This window comes from Grammomys surdaster, unplaced genomic scaffold (assembly GCF_004785775.1).
Source record: "Grammomys surdaster isolate TR1022 unplaced genomic scaffold, NIH_TR_1.0 125861, whole genome shotgun sequence".
NCBI classification, from domain to species: domain Eukaryota; kingdom Metazoa; phylum Chordata; class Mammalia; order Rodentia; family Muridae; genus Grammomys; species Grammomys surdaster.
The window spans coordinates 1,762,491-1,772,142 of NW_021620687.1; the positions used below are offsets into that span (position 1 = coordinate 1,762,491).

Below are 9,652 nucleotides of genomic sequence, written 5' to 3' on the forward strand. Positions count from 1 at the left end.
TTGGAACACTCCATCTTGCCCTCCTGGGAAGCTGGGTCTGGAACAGTTGTTTATTTGGGCCTTGTTCTGTGGGTGTGTGTCAACGGCAAGATTCTCAAGTTTGACTCTGTGCTCCCAGGACAGCACTTGACCCAGGGAGATTTCTGGAGAAAGGGTAGTTGTACTCAGTTGAACACTCAGACTTTCCAGGGTTTTTTTTTTTTTTTTGTTATACATATAGTTGTATATTTAACACGGTTATGTACATAACAGAACCCCAACATAAGAAACAGCCGTTAACATCCAAAAATCACATGAGTTAGGTTCTAAGACAGAGGTCGGACAGTGGTTCTCCATTACACTGGTTGAGGATCCGAATCCCATGTGGGCTTCAGAAGGCTGAAAACAGGAGGGCCCTGAATGGGTGTCACTTAAGAAAAACAAAGTGTAAACAAATCTTTATTTTAACACTTAAAATATTACATATCCATTCCCACAGCTTTCTCAGGCCTGGTGACTCAGTAAGTTACACACACACTCAGACACTTGAAGGCTACTATGTAGGTGATCACTGGTAACTTTCCCACGTGAGACCCCCCCACAAGGACACCTTGGAGCATAGGTAGAGATGGGGGTAGAGGGTAGGATGGGGCTAGAGGGTGGGGTGGGGGTGGGGGACTAGTTACTCAGCAAGGTACCCTGAGGGCAGCGATGAGTGGCTTTGATGGGCCGTTTCTCACAGTTGCAGTGCCCATGGCTCCAGATTCTCTAAGACGATTGACTAATTGGCTCTTTGCTATTGTGGCCAGTTGGAGATTTTGAGGAGTTAGCTGTGATCCAAGGGTGCCCGAGGACTTCCGCCTTTGGCTTGTGTTTTTACAGTCTTGAAATAAGGTCCCTGGCCTCTTCTGTCACAAAGTCAGGGAATGTGAATTCAACCCGTGATAGCCTTCTGTAGGTCTCCTGGTAAGTGTGTGCCTGGAAGTGAGGCATTCCCCACTAGGAACTCATAGCAGAGAACACTGAGGCTCCAGAGGTCCACCTTCTCATCATGCATCCGGCCTTCAATCATCTCTGGGGACAGGTAGTCCAAGGTGTCAGAGCATAGTTCTCCTGGAAGATGGAACATGTACAGACCATCCAAAGTCTTGAAATCTTCAACTCTCCATTTGACCCAAGAAGCAGGTTCTCTAGCCTAATAGGTCTCTGTGGATGACTCTTTTTGACAGTAAGACAGGGCATTTGCCAACTTAGTAAGTAGCTGTTCTCTGCTTATCAACTTGGAAAGTTTTTCAATCACTCGGTAGACTGTTCCAGGAGACACATATTCCAGAATTAGATAAATTCTGGTGATGTCACGGAAATACCCACATAGCCTGAGGATGCTGGGGTGCCGGAGGTGGGACTGGATCTCCAGTTCTCTTTGCAGCTGGTGCTCTACACCTGCCTTCTCCAGCAGCGTTTTAAACAGCATCTTCAGAGCCAAGATGAACTTGCTTTGCATCTCCCTTGCCAAACAGACTTTTCCAAACTTCCCTTTTCCTAGTGGGTGGCCAATGTCAAAGTCTTCCAAAATCCACTGATCCCTTTTTTTTGAGTCTTCAGTTTTCTGTATGGATGCCTGTTCCTTTTCAGAATTATTTCCCAAGGCTATAGGCTGTGGCTGCTCACTCTTCTGGGGGTTACTGAACAAGAAGACAGGTCAAGGAATGCTGGCAGCTGGACAACTGCCTTAGCATCAGCTTTTGACCTGTGACAAGTTTCTGTGCTTGTGGAGGGACATGCTGGGAGTTGGAAGGACACAGGACCCTCTGGGCCTGGCCATTGCTAGCCAATCCTAGGCTATGAGAAGGAATCTGCTCAGTCACCAAGATTCATTTTGGACCTAAGGAAACTGTGGTCTTAACAGACCTGGAGACACAGTTTTCTTTACCTCTGTCCATGTCACTGGCGGGAAACCTGCTTCTGACCAAAGCCTCCAAGTGATCCTGGTAGCTTAGACTTTCCAATTTTTGAGTGAGATTAAAGAAGATCTTAGAGCGTTATCTCTACATTTTCAGGAACAGAGTCTAGGCCCCAGGCCTTGGCTGTCTGTGGTGGTAAAGTGACGAAGGGAGGGAATGCTGTGGGCCATATCGGAAGAGCTCGCTTCAAGTTCATGAAAACAACAAAGGCAGCTTGTAAACTTCTGAAAATGGCAGCGGTTGGTGTTTATGCGCCGCTCATTTCAAAAGAAACTAAAATGGTGACTAGTGTTGATATCTGGCGTTAAGGGCTTCCTTACAACTCCCAAAGACACTGGGATCCGAACCCCTTGTCCCTGTGAAGGTGGCCCTGCTTACAAGTAGAGTCTTTATAGATGGAAAAGTAAAGCTGGAGCCATCAGGGTTGGTGTCAATCAAATGCCTGATGTCCTTATAAAAATGGAAAATTTGGACACCTAGAGAAACCGAGAGAGCATCATGGGAAGATTGAAATCAGGTAGCCAAAGGCATGCAATGAATGGCCAGCCTATAAAACTGCCAGAATCCAGGAAAAATGACAGTGCTTCCCAGCCATCAGACTCAACCAGTTTTGCCCACACTAGGCCCACAATACTAGCTTCCAGAACTATGAGATAGTACATTCTATTCTCTAAGGCACCCACTATGTGCTATTCACTGTGGCAGTTCTACTAACCAATAGCATGGAGAACTAAACCATGCTTTGTCCTCTTCAGCTGTCTAACCCATGGTGTAAGCTTTGGAAGTGGGCACTTCTTTTCTCCAAGTATCAGAGGTTTGTAGCACATGTCCTACAAGGACCCTCCCTGGCCTCCTTCTACCCCGCACCCACACAGAGCTGAGTATTTTCCAAGAAAGTGACAAATTTTATCGTCCAAATAACTTTTGACATCTCTTTGTCATCTTCTCATTTAGAAACAGGCATCATGAGCGTTGACACAGGGAACCAGCTTGATGTTCCATCTCTGGGCAACATTTTGGAGACAGGGTGGGCATCTGTAAGCAATGAGTAGCTACATGTCATTATTAATTTTCTTCATGGAAAATGACTTCAGGGTACCAAATCCTTCTCTTCATGTCTGAACGAATAAGAAACTCCGTTATCCTTTTATCCATTCAGGAGTAAAAGCAAGCATGTGTCAAAACTGGAGTCAGGCGAAAAAGTCAGGGCTGTAATGGAGTAGCTGAAGGCTAGGTTCCTTCTTTATATATTTATGTACAGCTATTGTATTTCCTCCTGTTGAACTTCCCAGAGACAAAATGTCAAAGCAAAGTTTATTTGCAGTTTCTCAGCTATACCCCCACCCCTTGATCCCATTCTCGTGAGATGCTCTCTGCATCTTCAGGCTGCCAGATGTTTGTTACCTCCTGCTCAGGCTCTAATTCATTGCTGTCAGGGTTTGGACTTTGGCAGCTGGAGCCCTGAAAGCCTTGAGAAATCTCTTTGGTTCATTAGGCAAATCTTTAAGGCCACATACAGCTCTGGCCCAGTTAAAATGTTCATCTCTTTAAGAAGGTGCTTTATCACGCTAACCCTGGCCACATAGAGAAATTGATGCTTGCCCCTTGGCTGTTGATTAAGCTTCCGCTGGCAGCCCAGCCCACACGGGTGGCTCAGTGGGACAGATCACAGGCTGTCTTTCCACATGTGTGACTCCTCCCTTTGTTCACTGAAGTCTATTGCTTCCTCCCCAGGACCTCAAGAATGAGGCTCTTTACAGACAAGCCGAGATACTCGTATCTTCTCTCTAATTATTCCCCTGCTTTGTTGCCTGATTACTCCAGAAAAGAATGGCCAGGGCCTGAGTTATTTATACACTGTCTTGGAGTGCCCTGGTTCTGCATGCAGCCATAACAGGTGCTCACTATCTGCCTTTTCTGATTTGTTTTGGTAAACCTGACCGTTAGGTAAAGCATATCTCATATGTAATTTTAAGCCCAAGGAGATCATTAGTGACCTAGCTGATCCACAGATATTGTCCCCTCTTTCTGTGAAGGTGAACGGTGTGAATCCAAGCTCTGCTGATAAGGTCTTGGTGAGCTCAAGCTGTGTGGCTAGTTCTTCTGCACCCCCACTCCCCCTTTTTATTCTCTTTTTCTCTGAGGTAAGAATGACAGGACAGCTGTGAGGACTACACACTCAGTGAGACACCAGCCGAGGTTGTCAGCGTTTGTTACTTTGTTTCTGGTTGCTATGATAAACATCATGGCCAAAAGCAACTTGGGGAGAAAAAGGCTTGTTTCTTCTTTACTCCGGTAACCACTATCCATCTCTGAGAGAAGTCAAGGCAGGGACCTGGAGGCAGAAACTGAAACAGAGGCCAGGGTTGAACGCTGCTGCTTACTGGAATCCTCAGCTTGCTTTCTTACATAGCCCAGAACCGTCTATCTGCCCAGGGATGACACTGCTCACAGTGAGCTGGGCCTCCCACATCAATCACTGTTCAAGACAATGTCCCACAGTCTGCTCACAGGCCAATCTGATGGAGGCACTTTCCTTAGATGGGTTCACTCTTCCAAGGTGTCATTAGTCGATCCCAAGTTGACAAAAACTAACCAGTGCATAGTGTCAGTTCCTTTCTGATCTCCCTCCTAGTACTAGGGATGGAACCCGAATTTTGTACATGCTGGACAAGTGCTATAGCCATAACTTGCACCTCCAGCCTCTAGATAGTCCTTCTTAAGGGAGAAAGATCTTGGCACCCGTTACTTTTGGCTGGATAAGGACAACAGGTTTTTTTGTTTCTGTTTTGTTTGTTTTGTTTTTGTTTTGTTTTTGTTGTTGTTGTTGTTTAGCTATTTTAATGTTTAAAGCATTTAAGGAGGATAGGTAGATCACTGAAGAACCAGGCTGATAATGATCTTGTGAGATCATCTTCCTGACCCTTTCAGTGCCAGGGACTTGACCTTAAAGCTTTAAGAGACTGAGTGGTCACCCAACACAACTTGCCCCAGTGATTCTATAGAATGTACCAGGGTACCAAGTTCTCATCTTAAGCGATTCCTCTTTCTCAAAGATATTTATCCATGCTCTGTGGATATTTGGAGGTATACAGAAGTCAAGAGCTCTGGGATGATCTTTTGAGAACACTTAAGGAGTAAAGGGAGGCAAAAGGAGTGTGTTTGGATGAGAAATACCCCTCATAGGCTCAGGTATTTGAATACTTGATCCCCAGTTGGCAGTGCTGTTTGGGAAGGTTTAGAAGGCACGGCCATGCTAGAGGAAGTATGAATCTAAGGGTATGTTTTGAGCTTTTGTAGCATTGCTTTAATTCCAGTTCCCTTTCTCTGTTTCATGCTTGTGTTAAAGATGTGCACTCTCAGTTCCCTGCTCCTGCTGCTGTGCCTGCCACCCTCTGCTATGCTTACTTCCTAGGATGGATGCATCCCTTTGAACCGATAAATCAAAGTAAACTCTGTTTTCTATAATTTGGATTGGTCCTGTTAGTTTCTCACAGCCACAGACACGAAGTAACTAATACAGCTCTATCTGGTAGTAAGGCCACTCACTATCTTCCATGAAGGGATAGCAGCAAGTTAAAGGCCCACCACTCACTCTGTTACAATGTGGCTTTGGATAAGTTACTTACAATTCTCCCATCTTGTGTTGATTTTAAGGTGAGGGGTTCTCAGGGCTGATTTAAAACTGGCCTTGGTATTAGATGAGGTCATCCACACTGAAGGACTAACACATATGGTTCTAGCTGGGCAATTTTTCTCATGTTTCTAATAGACATGAATTAAACCTCACTCTCTAGTGAATTTAGACCAGTCCAAAATGCTGTTCCTGGAAATACGTAAGACTGTTAAGAGAACTTTGAAGAGTCCCTCTTCAATGTATACTTTTGGCCTCTCAACTGTAGGAATTATGTTTATAATCTTGGACTTACCTTCATCTGTAGAAGTAGTGTCCAAACTTTTGTACAAATTGCACATTTCTTTGTATTTTGAGAGTCTTAAGCCACAACTACTTGGTCTCTCAAGGGGACTCTGATGCTGAGGAATGTTCCTTTGGGAACTTGCTAATGATGGGCTCTGGCTGAAGCGTATGAAGAACTGGTGATTTGGATGGCATGAGAGGGGAAGCTTTCTGAGAAACAAGGGTCACATCAGAGCTTCAGCATCAGGAGCTCTGGCTGCCAGAGTCCTCTCATGTGTTTAGTCACAAGTGTGACAATGACATCATCAAGTAATGTCTTTCAAATTAGCTGGCTGAAAGCGACCATAATTGAATTCAAGTGTTCCAGACTTTGGAGGGTGTGACCTCTTGTGTCTGCACAGATGTGTTGGGAAAGTGAGGTCTGAAGACAACAGATCATTTCTGTGTCTGGTTCAGTGCTAGTCACCTTGAATGACTTTGATTATACGTCAGAATGGGATCAATGCAAGACTGTACTCATCATACACGATGCAGACAAATACATACACATTATGTAAGCTTAAACGATGCTTCCAGCCATAGTAAAACCGTGCTTGTGTATGACAGACAAATGTCCAATTACAACTACGCTATCTGCTACAGTTAAGGCCTGCTTTAGTTGTAGGTGAATAATTGGGTCCCAAACTGCTTTTAGGATGAAAACTTTCTCTCTTTCTCTCTCTCTGCGATTAATGATTATTTTAACCAAGGAATAAAAATAATAAAGTAATGACTTACCAGAGTCAAGTGGGAAATAGAAGTAACATTGAGAGTCAGACACCTTTTTACATGCTTCAACTGTTTTCTGAGCCCAGAGAGAATACTTGAGTAGTTTCTTCAAATTCTTCATTTAGCATCTGAAAAAAAAATCATTAATCTGTTCAGTAAGAAATGATGCTGTAGCAATGTATTAATCTCTCTCTTTCTCTCTTTCTCTCTTTCTTTCTTTCTCTCTTTCTTTCTTTCTTTCTTTCTTTCTTTCTTTCTTTCTTTCTTTCTTTCTTTCTCTCCTTCCATTTCCCCTATCTTTGTAAGTCTGACCATTCAATCAAGCAGGGTTTTTTTTTGTTTTTTTTTGTTTTTGTTTTTGTTTTTTTTTTTGTGGCAAACTTGCCACTAAAGACAGGTTTTAATAATATTTTTCCTTGTATTAATATAATGGTTACAACTGGTTTAATATTTTTGTGATACTCTAGAAATATGTTATTTTCAAGATAACTTTCCACTAACCTACCCGGTCAGCATCCCTGATCCATAGATTGAGAACCACAGCCTTAAAGGCATCGAGAAGAAAATCAGCTTGTGGATCAGCTGACGCCATTCTCGGTCTCCAAAACTGACACCTGTCTCTTAAGCTTGGAGGCCCCCTCAAGAACTGTTCCTAGGTGCTCAATATTTGGTGAGGGAATAAAAGAAGTTCCTGAAATCTTGCAGAGGAAAAGACAGTTCCTTGTCTCTCTCTTCACCTCCCTGTCTACTGGTAACTGCTGAGCAGGAGACGATGCCACGAAGAGGAAGAAGGAGAGCCAGAGACACTTCAGGGAGGATGGCAAGAAATACGCAGATCTTGGAATTAAGTGGTTCTTACCATTCTCTTCAGAAGCTCCCTCTCTCTACAGATTAAGGAAAAGTCCTTGAAGCTCTTCCAGTGACTAAGTCTGGTGGAAGTTCATCTCACATGCTTCATAGACTGGATTATGTAGACCAAAGGTCAAATCCTTTCACCTGTCCATGGATACAAATGTTAACATAACACATCCTAAAAATGAAGCATGCACTTTGCAGCGCTGGGTCTTCGGAGTGACTGGTCCTCTCCATGAAGTCATTTAAAGCATCATGGCACCCTTACAACGCACCCAAAGCATCATGCTCAAGGGTTCATTCACCTGTTTCTCATCATCTCAGTATTTTTTCAGAATATCACCTTTAAACAGAGCAAAATGCCACCATTGACTTTCATTTCTTTCACTGATCTGTTTCCTGTGAGACCTAGTGTTTCCATGTGAAAATTATTTCCTGAGACTATGGTAGATTTTCATGAATGCCCAGATATTTGTTTGAGTATCTAGTATGTGCTGATCACTTTGCCTGGCGTTGAGGTAATGATTGTAAGGAAGATATTCTTCTGTTCTCACAAAGTGTGTAAGAGAGCTTATTTACTTGTCTCGATGTCCCTTCAAAGTGGCTGTCACAGTCACTTTAGAGAAGAATGAGTTAGCTCAGGGTGCAGCAGCTAGCTGTGGTGAATCTAAGGTGCACATCAGTTTACCCAACTCTGAGCTCCCAGTTATTTTGCTTAATATAACATTTTTTATTAATTCCTTGAGAACTTTTTACACACATACAATGTATTTTGATCACATTCACTCTTCAACTCCTTCTAGATCCACTCCCTGCTTTTCCACCTCCACCCCAACTTTGAGTCCTCTTTTTAAAAAGTAACCGAGTGAGTTCAGTTTGTGTTCCATATAAACTCATGGGTGTGGGGTATCCACTGGGGCATGGCCCACCTATCAGGAGTCACATTCATGAAGAAAATGAACTATCTCAGAAACATTCCTATGATAATGTATAAAAGAAAGTCCTTAATTTGCCTTATGGTTTTACAGCTGAAACCTCATACCTTTATCTATAACCATGAAGCAGAGAGAAAGAAAGAGAGAGAGAGAGAGGGAGAGAGAGAGAGAGAGAGAGAGGGGCAGAGGCAGAGGCAGACAGAGACAGAGAGAGACAGACAGACTCTGGGAACTGCATGAACCTTTTGAAACCTCAGTGACACACCTCCTCCTCCAAGGCCACGCCTCCTAATCTTTCCCAAACAGGTCTACCAACTGGGGACAAAGTATTCAGACATATGAGCCAGTGGGACCATTCTAATTCAAACCACCATATGGACATTCCCTCCTCCAGAAGTCATCAACTGTCAATAGCTCCTCAGCTGGGGGTGGGGCTCATGAATGCCCTGCCCCTCTGGAATGTTAACCGGCAAACAACCACAGATGCTTTGAGTTTGTGACTGCAAAGGTCCTGTCATGTTCAAAAGACACTATTTCACTCCAGAGCTCCCTGACGTCTGACTAGTCCCTTCATTGTGGGCACAGGGCAGATATAAATACCCCATTTGTGTCAGCATACTCCACAGACAACTTCGTGTCCTTTGGCCAGATGTGACTTTCTTCACTAGCCACTGTCCACTGTGGAAAGAAACCAATGATGTCTGAGAGATACACTCATATTTGATATGAATTCAGAGGTCACCTTGATATTAGGTCAACATAGCAAAGTAACAGTAGTGGGTTCATCCCTTAGGAAGAGTTTAATACCATGCCTATCAGCACAGTAATAGTATGGGTTTATACCTGGGGTGTATGAGCTCCTCAGCCATGGGTTCTTGGCCAGATTTAAAGGAGTAGGCATGCATTTCCTCCTTTGTACCAGTAGGCTTTAAGTCCTTTCGGAAAGTATTACTTCATAACACTCCTACCACCACTGGACTCATGGGAATATCTCACTACCCTGGAAATTATTAGAGCTCACAGTGTTTACAGCTTGGAAAGACTGTTGGTGTTTTCCCCTCTCCTGCCCCAGCAGCCTACATAGCACCTTCTGGTAGTGAGAAAGCTAGCTATCAGAAAGTTTCCTTGTTAGAGTCCATTTGATCTCTCCATGTCCTGTGACCAAGGTGTTTGTGTATTCAGCAATAGGTTTGTACCATCAACATCTGCTGGGGTGCCCAAGACAGTGGCCTGTA

At 43.8% G+C, this 9,652-nt stretch overlaps 1 pseudogene; it reads right to left on the bottom strand.

Annotated features, from left to right (window-relative positions):
* Window positions 1–747: 747 nt before the first annotated feature.
* On the bottom strand, window positions 748–1,922 carry LOC114640983 (annotated as a pseudogene).
* Between the last annotated feature and the right edge of the window lie 7,730 nt (window positions 1,923–9,652).